Source organism: Gavialis gangeticus, unplaced genomic scaffold (genome assembly GCF_001723915.1).
Source record: "Gavialis gangeticus isolate Ggan-Ray unplaced genomic scaffold, GavGan_comp1, whole genome shotgun sequence".
NCBI classification, from domain to species: domain Eukaryota; kingdom Metazoa; phylum Chordata; order Crocodylia; family Gavialidae; genus Gavialis; species Gavialis gangeticus.
In genome coordinates, this window is record NW_017729006.1 from 49,071,448 (window position 1) to 49,085,275 (window position 13,828).

At 40.5% G+C, this 13,828-nt stretch overlaps 1 protein-coding gene across 1 annotated transcript in view; it reads right to left on the reverse strand.

Moving 5' to 3' along the window:
- The window catches only part of GABBR2 (gamma-aminobutyric acid type B receptor subunit 2), a 1,245,145-nt gene that overhangs the window by 520,665 nt on the left and 710,652 nt on the right, over positions 1–13,828 (reverse strand). The gene's annotated exons all lie outside the window — the stretch shown is intronic.

The following is a 13,828-nucleotide window of genomic DNA, read 5'->3' on the forward strand; positions in this document are numbered from 1 at the left end:
CAAAAACCTGCCAAGGGAAAGTGAAAACCATCGACCACCTCCTGTAGTTCTGCCCAGACACCAAGGAGGTGTGGAAGAAAGTGAACCTCCTCTGCTGTTATGATTTACCCCTGACTTTCTTTTCAAGGATGCTTTGTTTAAATCATGTCTGTTTTCACAATATGAAGTATAAAAAGGTATGTTAACTTATAGAAGGAAGGCATTCTGTTAGATCTCCTCCCTCCGATCGTATGGTATGAGCTCCAATAAACTCAGACTGAGTCTGTGAATTCTGATACCAAACACAATGCAAAGATCTTCCACACTCCTCAGCTGCTGCTACCACCAGAATGAGAAGAGATCTGAGGCATGCAAACAGAGGGCACCAAAAAGAGAAGGAGTTTGCACAGGAAATTCACACCCCCCAGGGAGCAGGAAGTTCTGTACGTGTGCTTGCGCATGTGTGTGGGTGAGAGTGTTTGCAAGAACAGTGGTGCAGGTGCTTGGTGTGCAGGTTCTTGTGCTGTCTATCCCCCCCACCCCAGCCCCTCTCTCTTTTTTTATCCTTATAGCATAGGTGTGCTCTAGGGAGCAAAGAAGGCACAAATGGAGTCTGGGTCAGCTGTTGTGACTTGCGTGGGATGCGCCATATTCAAGTTCCTCCCAGAGGGTCAGGAGCATTTCATCTGCACCAAGTATAGCTAGAAACATGGGTATACATGCAGGCGAGCATTTTCCTTAAGGGTATACATGCAGCATTGCATCTGTGACGAGAAAGATTACCTGGAGAAGATTTATGAGAAGCTGGTACTGGAGGGGCCCAAGGACAATGAGAAGAAGCAGCAACATGGGAGTGCCTGAAGAAGGAGGGCCCCCAGAATTAAAGAGGAGTGGATTAAAGTCAGCAACCACTTTCAAGCACTCTGCAGTGAAACTGTTAAGGAAGAGGCAGAGGAGAGAACATCTGCAGGTATGAGGCAAAAGAGATAACAGCTTAGAAGGCAAGAAGTACAAGACCCCAAGGCCAGGGCCTCCTTGACCACTGCACCAAGAAGGAAGAGAAGAGTGGTGGTGGTTGGTGACACCCTTCTGTGGGGGACAGAAGCACCAATTTGTCAGCTTTGAAAAGTGCCTGGTGCTGCAGCACTTCGGTTGTATAAGCAGTGACATTCATGTCAGCGCTGAGAAAATGGTGGTGGCATGCTTTTGAATGAAAACATCTTGGAGGTGCTTTAGTGGAGGTGTTTGGATTAATCGGTTTGCTCAGAAGTGGCGGATCTCCGGTGCATTGCCAGACAAAAAAGTATATGTATAAATGCCCATTGAGACCTGGTGTGACAGCTCCTAAGGCTGGAATGTGAACATCAATGATTATGCTCTGTTTCAGAAGGACAGCTTTGGAAGAAAAGGTGGTGGTGATGCCTTTTATGTCAAAAACACATACGCTTGTTCCCTGGTTCAAGAGGAAGAAGATGGCAAATAAGAATGCATGTGGGTGCAGGTGAAAGGTGAAAGACATGGCATCAATATAATGGTGGGCATTTATTATAGGCCACCCACCTAATCAGGAAGAGGAGGTGGATGAGGCAGTCTTCAAGCAGGTGACAAATCAATCGAAAAGCTATGGGATGGTATTGATGGGAAACTTCAGTTTTCTGGATATCTGCTGGAAGAACAATGCAGCCAAACATAACATTTCAAGCTAGTCCCTAACTTGTGTGGAGGACAGCTTTCTCTTCCAGAACATGAAGGATAAAACTAGGGGATCATCTATCTTGGAGTTTGTTCTGACTAACAGGGGAGAACTGATGGAGGATGTGAAGGTGATAGAAAACTTGGGAGGAAGTGATCATGATATGCTAGAATTCCAGATCCTGAGACAGGGAAATCACGAGGTCAGCAAAATTAGGATGCTACATTTCAAAAAGGCAGATTTCGTCCAACTCAAGGAACTAACAGGCATGGTATCACAGGAGGGCAGACTGAAGGATAAAGGTGCCCAGGAGGTGCTGGGAGCTTCTAAGGGGCACAGTATTAGAAGCACAACAAGAAACTGTTCCAACATGATGGAAGCACTAGAAGAATGGCGAGAGATCATGTGGCTGCACAAGGAGCTTCTAAAATGCCTCAAATGCAAAAGAAAAGCATACAGGCAATAAAAGAATCAGGAGGTCACCAAGGACATGTACCAGGAAATAGGAAGAACCTACAGGGACAAAATGTTGTCAATATACACTCAAGAGGTCCTAGGTAGAAAGCCATGCCCCTTGCTACAGAGGAAGGCAAAAACCCCCACAGTCTATACCAATATGACCATGGGGTAAAATTCCTTCTTGACCCCAAATATAGGCTGTACTCCTGGTGGGCAGTGGGTGGACACTACAGCAAATTTTAGGGTGGCTGGAGGCAGTTGTGTTGAGTGTCGTAAATAAACCAATCTCCCTTTTATAACATTTTTCCTATGGGGAAATTGGTTCCAACTTACAATGATTTAGCTTAGGACATGGTTTTCAGGAACCAATTGAGTCGGAAGTCTGAGGACTGCCTATATTTGTACAAGAAGTTTTCTATGATTTTTCATTGTATTCTGTGTTCTCCCTGTTTTTGCAACATACTGTGCTGACAACCAGTATCACCAACCAATATCATGTATGCTAGGGGACATACACATAGTCAGGAGCTGTGGGACTATACATTAAACTATCTGGTCTGTAGACTGTTAGTTACCTTTTATGCACTTCACTGCCCTTATTACTGACCAGGCATTATATCTGAACCCCAGACACTGGTAAAGTATTTGTACCTTGCCCCATTTCATAAATAAATGAATAGCACCATTGGATAAAGGCACTTTGGCTCAGCTAGAAATAGAAGCCAAGCAAGCAGAGTGTTGTTCACTCAGCTACCTCATCTTTTAGAACAAGAATTGCAAATCTATGTATTTTTTTATTTCCATCTCTAACTATTGTACCACATCCAGAGCTGAGGACAGCCTGATATCCAGTATTTTATTGTCAACTAGTCAACAGGTGTTTAACCAACCAGCAAAGTACCAGCCACTAATGACTAATCCATAAAGAAGAAAACGTTACTTTTATAGCTCCTATGGTAGTGTCATGTGCTAGTATTTTCAAAGTCTAGCATACAAACCCTTCTGATAACTCACACAGCAATTCTTTACGGTTATCTACAAAATATTTTTTTCACATTTTTTTAAATCAAAAGGATTACTTAAATCACACAACGATAAAAAAGATCCTTTAAAACAGTACGATGGCAACTATATCCAAATTCTAAATTAAAATGTGATGCTAATTCCAAGCTCTGCAAGAAAACTGCTGTTATTACAAAAGGGATAGGAAATAGCAGAAAAGGCCTGAAAGAGTAAGGCAAGGAACTTTCATCTAGAATGAAGTATTAGAGGCAGGGGATTACTTTTGGCCTCGTTTTTCACAACTAATTCACTTGGAGTTGTGCTTCCTCCCACCAAAGTCAATATTATTACTAGTCTTCTAAATATGGTCTTCTATCCATAGTACTCATCTCAATAGTGTCAATCACCCGGATTCACGAATTTTCAACTAGTACCGTCAGTTTGGTCAATGTATAATTTCTCTTCAGGAAGACTAAATGCCGAGAGCAATTATACCGGATTTAGACTTGTCATACTTGATCTAAATTCAAAAGTGAAATCCTTTCCCTGGCCTTTCTCTCTCTCGATTTACTTCTTAATTTTTTTCAGGATGGAAAATTGGGAAAGTTTTCCCAACAGCTACGACAAAGTGGTATCTGCTATAGCATGATTTTCCCATGCAACTCCAATAAGAGAGTTGTATCTCATATATTACTCTGAGGCTACCCAGCTGAGAGCTGCATGCTACAGGGATACCTTGCTCCTCCCCCTGCACTCTGTTGAACCATGCACCCCTGTGGGCACCTCTACACTGCTGTACTATATGCCCACATTGCCCCAGCTCCCAGCCTTTCACCCTGCTGCACTACCCCATCCCTGAGGTGGGCACAAAAAATGGAAACAAAAGTGGGGTTGGAGGACCTGGAGACTCCAGCTGAGCTGGAGCCCAGGATCCACAACTTCACTTCTCATTGGCCATGTTTTATAATGTATTTTCACTTTAGCCTTAAAAATTAAGTCATAAGTGGTGAGTGAGAGGAAGAACATACCCCTCTTTGTGATAATGATCTTTTCAGCACCTTTAACCCCCCTTTTTGGCCACTTTTTATGGACTTCATCAATATTTTGCTTGTAGCCTTGGCTATGGGGCTGTATGTAGTAGCCTCAGTCCAGTATGGCCATTTCCACATGTGCTCCAGGAGGCACGGAGGGGAGGGGGGATGCTTTAAATAACAAACACTTTTAATTAAAAGCACCGAAGAGTCATGTGTATCAGCATCCCCTGTGCTGAAAAATGGTGGCAGGGCACTTTGAACTAAAGCTCATGGAATGGGCTTTAGTTAAAAGCACTCTGCTGCTATTTTTAGGTGCGGAGATACTAATACACCTGACACCAGTCTGCTGCAGCGCGTTTATTTCCATGCTCCAGCACACTTGATTAATGGAGTCTGCTCCAATGCACTGGATTTCCAGCGCATCGGAGCCAGCTCCCTGCATGTGTATAGGAGCCCAATGAAATAATAAAAAGAAAGAACTGAAACTCAGGATCATCCCTTTGAGTCAGACCTCCTTGGTCCTCATTTCACAAGATGTGTCTAGTACTTGGGAGAATAGGCATTAAATTATCCCCACTACACACACACATACACACACACACACCTCTCCTTGGCTATTTCCGTTTCTGGGCATGGAGAGGAGAACAAGGCCACATCCTATCTGCATTATTTTCCTTCTCCCTTCCCCAGCCCTTTGCTTGCACAAGGAGTATGGGTCTTGCAGATCATTCTTTCCTGCTCTTCTATGTGGGCTGCCAGTCTGCATAAGGCTGTGGGGAAGTGGGGAAGTGCCTTAAATTCATTCCCCTGTCCAGATGCTGAGATCTAAGTTGCTTTTTGGTTTCACGCATTTAATGAGAAGGTTACACTAAAACAGCAGTGATACTTAGAGAGAAATAAGTGCTGATGGCAAATTATGTATGTGTTTATAGTGAAACAAGGTAGACAAAAGCAGCAAATGCATTCTCCGGTGGCACTGGGTAAAAGAGCATATACTTCTGGAATAACTTCATCTAGTAAAGGGCAGTTACTTTTAGGCATTACAACTTCAGAAAGGTATGAACCACTTGATGATAATTCAGAAAACAGTACTGAAGGAATGGATTCTACCATTCACTTCTGTGCCAATCAGTACTTTACCTCTTAAATGGCTCTATTTAAATCACTGGAACTACTCACTGCTGAAGTACTGCTCAGTATTTATATACCGGGGGTGAAATCTGTAACCATCTGATTATGGTTTGTAGTGAATGGTTTACTGGGAAGAATTAAAGTGTATCAATGGGCATGTCTACATGAGATGAGTTAATGCGCATTAGCCTAATTTAATGAACAATATGGGCATGCATCTACACATGTGAACCCTTAATGCACATTAAAATGGTGCAATTAGGCTGATCATGCCTAAATTTGACACCTGTAAATACAGGTATCAAATTTAGGTGCAATTAGTTAACGTGCATTAACGCACATGTAGACATGACCAAGCACTAATTTTAGTGCTGAGTCTGCCCAGCCACTAGGGGCACATGGCAGGGCTGCAGAGACTTGGCACTAAATTTAGTGCCAAGTGCATTAATTTTAGTTCCAAGTCCTTGCATGTGTAGACACCTGTCAAAAATCTCTTAATGAGCATTAGCTTAATGTGCATTAAATTTAGTTGCACTTAAATGCATGTGTAGACATGTCCAATGCATATAGCACAGAATGGCTGAATGGCAAATAGAATGGATATAGCTGTCTACAAATAGTGAAATATGCAAATTCAAAAAGAGAAGCCCTATACGAACAAATACTGTAACACAACTGAAGAAAGAGACATGAAGGAAGCAGATAAATTCACAGTAATCAGCAATAGGCAACTATGAGAAAGAAGTGTCACAAGGACAAATTTTAAATAGACAAAGGTGAGGACATCAGGTTCATGAGCAGCATGAAGCAGTTACAAGCACAGAGAACAAGCTGAAAAACAACGTAATACCAAGAGCAGGAAAAGGATGGTGAAAACAGAATACTGGGCAAAACATACAAGCCTAGAGCCTCAAAATTATTTAGGTGTTTAGTTCCCAGTGATTTGAGGCTCTGAGCCATAGAGTCTGAGTTGCTGGTCTGAAGAGGATAAGCTTGAATTTGATCAAGTATAATCAGTGTTTAAGTTGTACTTATACTCTCGGATAAATCACTCTATGTGCCATTGCCTTATTTCGGCTGCCAATTGACTGGGATTAAAGGGAGACATACTTAGAAGTTGTATTTTTGCCTGAAGATGTTTTACCAATGATCACAATTAAGTGCTATATTTACCGTGAGGCCTTTGAGAAAAACTTTGTGAATTTGAAAGCACTTCTGTATAGTGAGTCTTATTATTTCTCTGTGACAAATTTCCTGTTTTGTTTGCACAGAATTTAGGCTCTCTCATGGCTGCAAAAGAAGAGGAACATATTTTAAAACAGGAGAAGAGCATTCCCTCATTTGTTCACACAAACTACAACATGTGACATGCTCCTTGTGTGTTTCTGCAGTCTGGAATAGATTTCTTCTCATCTCTACAATTTACATGGAAGATACCACAAACTAACGTTTTCTGTATTGTCTTAGACAGTTGCACCCCCAAAAAACTGCTGCATTTTGTGGGTGGTTGATGTGATTCCAGCACAGGATTTGTGTACTTCAAAAAGCACTTCAGGACACTGAGGGATATAATCAATGTAAATCTAGGGTCATTATAATAATTTTTGTTTCTATTTGAGATTTCTATTTGTGATTATTAAAACAACAAAAAACATAGCCCCCAAATTATGACACGTTAAATCTACACAAGTGCTGTGCAGTTGGGGCTGTAGCACTTCACGGCATATCTCTCAGGGAAGTGAAAGACGTGTCACAAACTGGATTTTCAGCTGTGACAAGCCCCCTAGGCTGTGCCATGCCTCTGTCAAAAAAGTCAAGTCTTACATGCTTTTCATTTCACTGAGATGCATATTTTAAAAAATGTTACAATCTCCTCACACTTTATAGAAGCAGTTTTTATTCTCGTGCATTCTCTGGTTCTGTAAATGGCGCTGCAAAACAGTTTCTATAAGCAGAGACTGTTTAAAGCGAACAGTGCATTAGGGAAAAGTCTCTGAATTTGGACGCCATCAGCTAACTTCTATTTTGATGGTGAGCTATCTCTATCTTAGTCTCTGCTTTTTCAAGATGATGAGACCAGGCACACAGAAGGATTCTGCCTTGCCTGGGTAGACACATGGTTCTCCTGTAGTCTCAGTGGGGAATTACTCTGTTTTTGGATGTGCATTATACCTTGTACTGCAGAATTACAGGGCTTTCATTCCTGTTTACTGTGCAGCATTTAAGTGCCTCCAGAAATAGACCCTATATTACCCAGGAGGCACGTAGCTCTCCATTCTATCAATAGGGTTTTTTAACTTGTCCTAAGATGCTTCCTATTGACCAGAATCCCACTTCCCTTTGATTGCATACATGTCTTAGCTGTTTTGTGACCTCAACAGTGAGACATCCGCATGGGCGACTGTAGTTATCGAACAAACAGCAACAAGACTTCAGACAAAGTTATTCTTCTTCCATCATAAATAGCCTACTTACTAAAACACTTGTCTAGCATATGGTGAAGAGCATATTCCATTCCTCTCCTTGAAGTCAGCCCACTGAGCAGCTAAAAGAGAAAGAATCATGGGGCTAGAAGGATGGAAAATAAGAGGGGGCTTGACTCGGTGGTTCAGGGCAGAGAACAGTTCTCTGGAAAGAAGGAAGCCCTGGGCTCTGGCTTCTTCCAAAGGTTGTTCTCAAAACTATGTATTTTAACCAATGACTATTTAAGGCCATGGGCAGTGTGGGCACTGATGTATATCTGGACTAATGCCACAAAATTGAACTATTCTGAACCGTACTTTAGTTACAGAGGGCTGGATCTGGTCTAAGAGAGCTGCAGCAATGTGAGTGTGAGGGGACTTTGGTGTGCAATCCACAGGGGATTTGAAAATAAGCTGGTCATCAGTCCTGTGTATGCCTTCCTATATAAGATGTATGCATAGGGAGAGATGCCATAGGAAAAGTATGATTTCAGGACAGACTTTACAGTAGAGAGAGTGCCAGTGCCCCAAAAGCAGGATGGGTTAGTGCCAAGGCTGGAGAAAGCTAAGGAACGTATCTGTGGGCTTTTTATTTTCTGAAAGGAAAGTCTAAGACCTTGAGGTCTGCTCTGACCAGCCCACCAGACTTTCTTTTCCTCTCTCCAAACACAGGCACATACTCCTTCCTGTTAAGGATTCTAAATCGTATCTTCCAAGAGGCTGCATCCAGAATGGAGTACTGTAAGGAGGACTGCCACTCAAAGGCTTTTCAAATAGTAGCCTAGGCATCTCTTCTGGTAAAACAGGAAGGGAGTTTCAAACCTGTAAAGAAATCTGCTCTCTACCCTCAATGCTGTTCACTCAGTTTTTCCCAATGCCTCTATAATGTAAAATGCTCAAATAACCATGACTTACTCCTCTCCTGCTAGGGCAGAACCCACCCCACTGGGCCACTGAGTCAAACTCCCTTTTGGTTGCTCCCTGCTGTAACCTCATGGTTAGGGTGCTGTACTCATGTGTGAGATCAGGATCCAAATCCCTCCGAGGGAAACTGAGCCTCAAACATGGATTGCCTGTGAGCAGGGCAAGTGCCCTGATCATGGGGCAAAGGGTGGCTGGCACCACACCTATCCACCTGCTGCAGGAGGCATCTAAATGTTGCTAATCATGGTTTTGGGTTAACTGCAATTTCTGTGGCCTTCTGTAACTTTTTTGTGCCTTCATGGAAAAACGTATCGCCACGGAGTTTAAATGGAATTGGATGCTTCAATGGCCATACTGCATCATTTACAAGTAAGCCACATCAGACAAGCTTAGCTGAGTGGAGTGAAAACAAGGTAGGAGTCATGCTGTTAGAGAAGTGAAACAAAATGTTGTTTCATGACTGAGATGTCTAAAAAATGGTGCTTCTTATATATCTTAGCAGTGAAGTAAAACTTAGCCTTATATATCTTGCTAAATAAGCAACTTTCCCAGTCAAGACAGATTCAGCAAAGCACTTCTGGTCCTATTGACTTCTTTTGAACCTGCACATGCTTAATTATAAGCATACACTCAAGTACTTTGCTGAATCAGAATCTAAGAAAGAGCACTGTTAAAAACACTCCGAAATGTCTCTGAAATCCTACGAAAACAGACTATACATTTCCACTTTGTCTTAATTTTTTCAAATGCTGCATTAAAGGCAGAGAATTAACATTTTGCAGCTATTTAGCATTTGGTTAAGAACCAATTGTCTCTTTATATCACAGAAATGTGTTTTTAACTGTTCTAAATAGGAAATGGGTAGGCACTTTGATGTCCATTTTGACTTTTACGTAATTTTTTTTTGTATTTGCTAATATCATCCTGATTAACTGAAAGTCATTGCCACTTACTATCAGTTGGCTAAACTGGTTACCTCAAATACCCTTAATGAATGAAACAGATGTCCTGGGTAAGTACATCTCAATAAAGTAGAGTACATTTCATTCCCATTTCCATAAAAATGCTGCACAGATTTATTGCAATCAGAGATACCATACAACAAGTTTAATATCTATTACAGGGTATATGCAAATGGCTTGAGTACATCAATATTCTAGAGTGGTTAAATCTTTATATCCCTCTTGTTGTTAACACTTTGTATGTTACATCACAGAAGTCAAAGGTAAAATATTTGTTGGAATATGAAGCAGATACCTGTTGTTTGAGCCATGTTTATATTGACTGATTATATCACAGGAATACATTATAGCCAGTTATTTAAAGGCAAAGATGTAAACAGATGCCTAGTGGATTTTTTTTAACGTCTTTAGGTGCCAGCTGGCCATTTGATATATAGTAGATACACTCCTATGTACTTTTGAAAACCACACTAGGTGCCTTTTTGCATCTTTAGGCAATTGAATCTCCCTATAAATCTGGCTTATTCCCCATTAAAACCCTACTAACAATTAGAAATTAGAAATGCAGGAAATGAATTTTAAAAGCAAAAGAAGTGAGTGTAACAACTTACACAGATGCATTTAATTATACTATCAAGTACTATTTGTTCTGCAATACCAGTCCCTTATTCAGTGACTAGAGGGGAGGGTGAGGGGTCATACAAGAAATGGATTTGAGATACACAGTAAAGTTGGGGGTCAGTAAAAGTGAGGTGTACTATCCCAAGGTGCTGAGGGGCTGTCCAAGAGTCTTGTTGCCCTGCACTGCACGGTGAGATTCTGCACTCTGTGGGCATGTCTACATGAGAAGCTACTGTGCAGTGGTTACTGTGCATTTTAGTACTTGTATAATGAAGTACTAAATAAATGTGCAGTAACCACAGTTACTGTGTAGTAGCGCTGGCAAATGCCTTTTTAGTGATGGTACTGCAGTAGCCTATAACACCGCACAGTACTCTATTAGCACTGTTTGTGCTGTGATGAACTACTGCACAGTATGATTTGGCTACTGCACAGTAAGTGTCTCGTGTAGATGTGTCCTGTGTGAAGGATTCCATAAAGAGACCCACCTACACCAGATAGTCTTAATTACATGGAAACTCCTTTATGTCCCTGAGCATTTTTTTTTCCAAAACATATTCATACCAGTATCCAGTACATTTTGGATAGGATTAAAAAGTATCTTGATCTTGACCACCAACCAATACCCAGGCACATTAAAGTGTCACAGAACCAATGAAAACATAATGCAACTATCTCTAAAACAAATTAAAATGTATTAGAAGTTTATGTTTATTTTTTTAACATTTACAACAAAGGTTGTAACATTATACCTGCTATTATGGCACTTGCATTTTCTTGCCTCTCTCTAAACTGCTTCCAAGTTCTCAGAATCCTACTTGCAACTAGAGCATCTCCCCAAAGAAGAAAACTAGTTTATCATAGAAATGCCTGACAGAAAAGAGGAGCAGCGATGTATAACAATGTAATCCATGGAATATTAGATCATACAACCTCAAAGTGTCTCCAAAATAAGCCAGCTAATAGCAGCACTTTAATATTGCAGGTAAATTTACACTCAGTGAAATGTTATATTTCAAGTCACTGAATATTATTGCCAGAACTGTCTTACCAATTCAATGTTGTGGATAATATATGAATCAGTGAGGCCAAAACATCTGAATATTTGAAGCATGAGCAGAGAATTAGGATATATATTTAAATGTTTAATTTTTACCAGAAGAAAACACTACCATTTCACAGTGATTTACCATTAGAAACTGGCTTCCTCAGATTCACATGTGGAATTCTCACTGATCCAAATTCTACATCTAGTTACGCTGGTATTAATGTGATAACTTATACTGAAGATAGAAGACTCCCCTATAATTACTTTAGTTATAAGTATCTCTAAAATACCCACCAGCATGGTCCCTAGAAGCAAGCGTACCTGAAAAAAGAATGTGAACTATCAAACTTAATGTGCACTTGTGAATCAGTGGGAAGAATTAACCCAATGAGTTAAATACTTCTAAACAATGCTTCACAAGCATACTGAAATTATCATAGCCCTGTTTTTGTTCGTTTGTATTTATACAGAATCCAAATGAGTGCTTCTAATGATATGACAAAAAAAAGAAAAGAAAAATATCTTATCTCCTTTGTTAACATTACAAATGTAAAATGTTTTGCCAGCAGAGGTGGTCTCAGATTTGAACATATTCAGGTGCTTTCAGTTACCTGCACTGGCCAGTCTCAAAATTCTATATACTATTTGTTAGAAAATTCAACAGCTGTTGAGCTTTTATGTTTTAGAGAACTAAAACAGAAATTCATGGAAAAATGGAGTTGTTATTTTTCACGTCTCCAAAAAGTGCCTTAGGAATGGTAGCATTCTTTTCTTTTTGCCATTTACAATACTATCTTGTATCCCCTTGGAGACTCCCTTCATACTTTCTTTGGTACATGAATTCTGTGTATTTCAAAACACTTTGATGTCCAATTAAGAACTCCATCACTGTATTCAAGGGGATATATAAAATCTCCAAAACTTAAGTTTAGAATGCTCAACATTTGCGGCACTTCAAAAAAATCTGCAGTGGAAGTTGCAGCCTTTTACAGGCAGCAGTAGATCTTACTTTGAACTACCTTACTCCGCTACATTATTTCAATCGCAAATTTATTTGGCATCTGAGGCATTTAATTCTTTACAGTACACTATTATAGGCATTCTCCAAATGTGCTTGAACAAGCTGTTGTGTCTAATCATTCATTACTAACCTGATCAGCACTGCTAAACTACACGCGTTAATTCAGAAAATCATTTCATAAATGATTTTTCAATTTTAATTTTTATGAGTTGAGAGGATTTCAGAGTAACATTTTAGCTTACATTCACAAATTATTTATTAAAGCAATTTACTATCTAAGGGCCTCTTCCTGTTCTCAATGAAGTCCCTGGGAGATTAGCCACTGATTGAAATGGGAGAAGGGTCAATCCAATAATATTTTATTATACATTATCTATATGGCCCAGACAGTGATAAAATATAACAGTCGAGAAAATACAAAACAGCAAAAATGATAAAATAGTATCTCACAAGCAGATAGCATGTTTCGTCCCAATGGAATCCCAAGGCATAGCAAATGAAGAGTAGCTTTGTTATCCAAATGGAGTCACAAAGAAAACTGCAAGTGTGCAGAATGTTATTGCCATATCTGGAATCTATCAGAGGCAAGAGGGCTAACATCTATTCTTTTGAAAAGTTAAACAGAACTGTAATTCCTTCTAATGTTCGGGAACTCAGGTTTCTAGTTTCTCTAAAGAATGATTTCTCTAAAATCGCAGTGGCTGCTAACTTCATGACCCACATTACACCCAGTGAATTGGTGCCAGAGGGAAACCTTCCACATTCAGATTAAAAAAGCAGTGCAGGGATGGGAGAGGCAGGCATTTTTGCACACTGTCTTCTAAACCTCTGCACTCAACAGTCAGGGGCTCATACAGGGGAGAAAGCTGAAGAAGAAATAGGCTTGTGGGAGGAGTATAGGACCAGGCTAGCCAATATTCTTTCCCGGTCACCTGCAGAACGTATCTAGAAAACAAAATATGAGCCCTGAATGTCCTACTTTTTACACACGTGTCCTCCCAAACCAACAGGTAGCTGCAGCCTGTGGATATTGCTGGAAACATCTTTATTGCACTTGCGAATGGTGACAGAGAACAGAAATAATAAGGATCTTACAGTTGTGATATATGATTTTCCCCATTTAGCAATATTGAATTCAACAGTAACTATTAACTACAAGTTTAGATGATATAGAACAATGAGGGCCAGTCTTTGTGGCAGGCATGTCACAAATTATCTCTGCATTCTCCCAAAGTGCCACTCTGATCCCTTTCCCCTCCTTACCCAATCTACTGCTCAGCTTTCTGCCCCCTGAACAAGCTGCTGCTCTGATTCCTGCTTTCTGTCATATGCTCCTTGCTTGATCTGATGTTCTGCTTTCTGCTCCCTGCTTTTTCAGCTACTGTGGTCCTTGTTCCCTCCCAAATCTGCCATGGACCAGACACACGGAGGGTGCTTGTAAGAAGTGGGGATTTTGTGGGGATTACGGAGACTTGGTGGGACTCCAAGCATG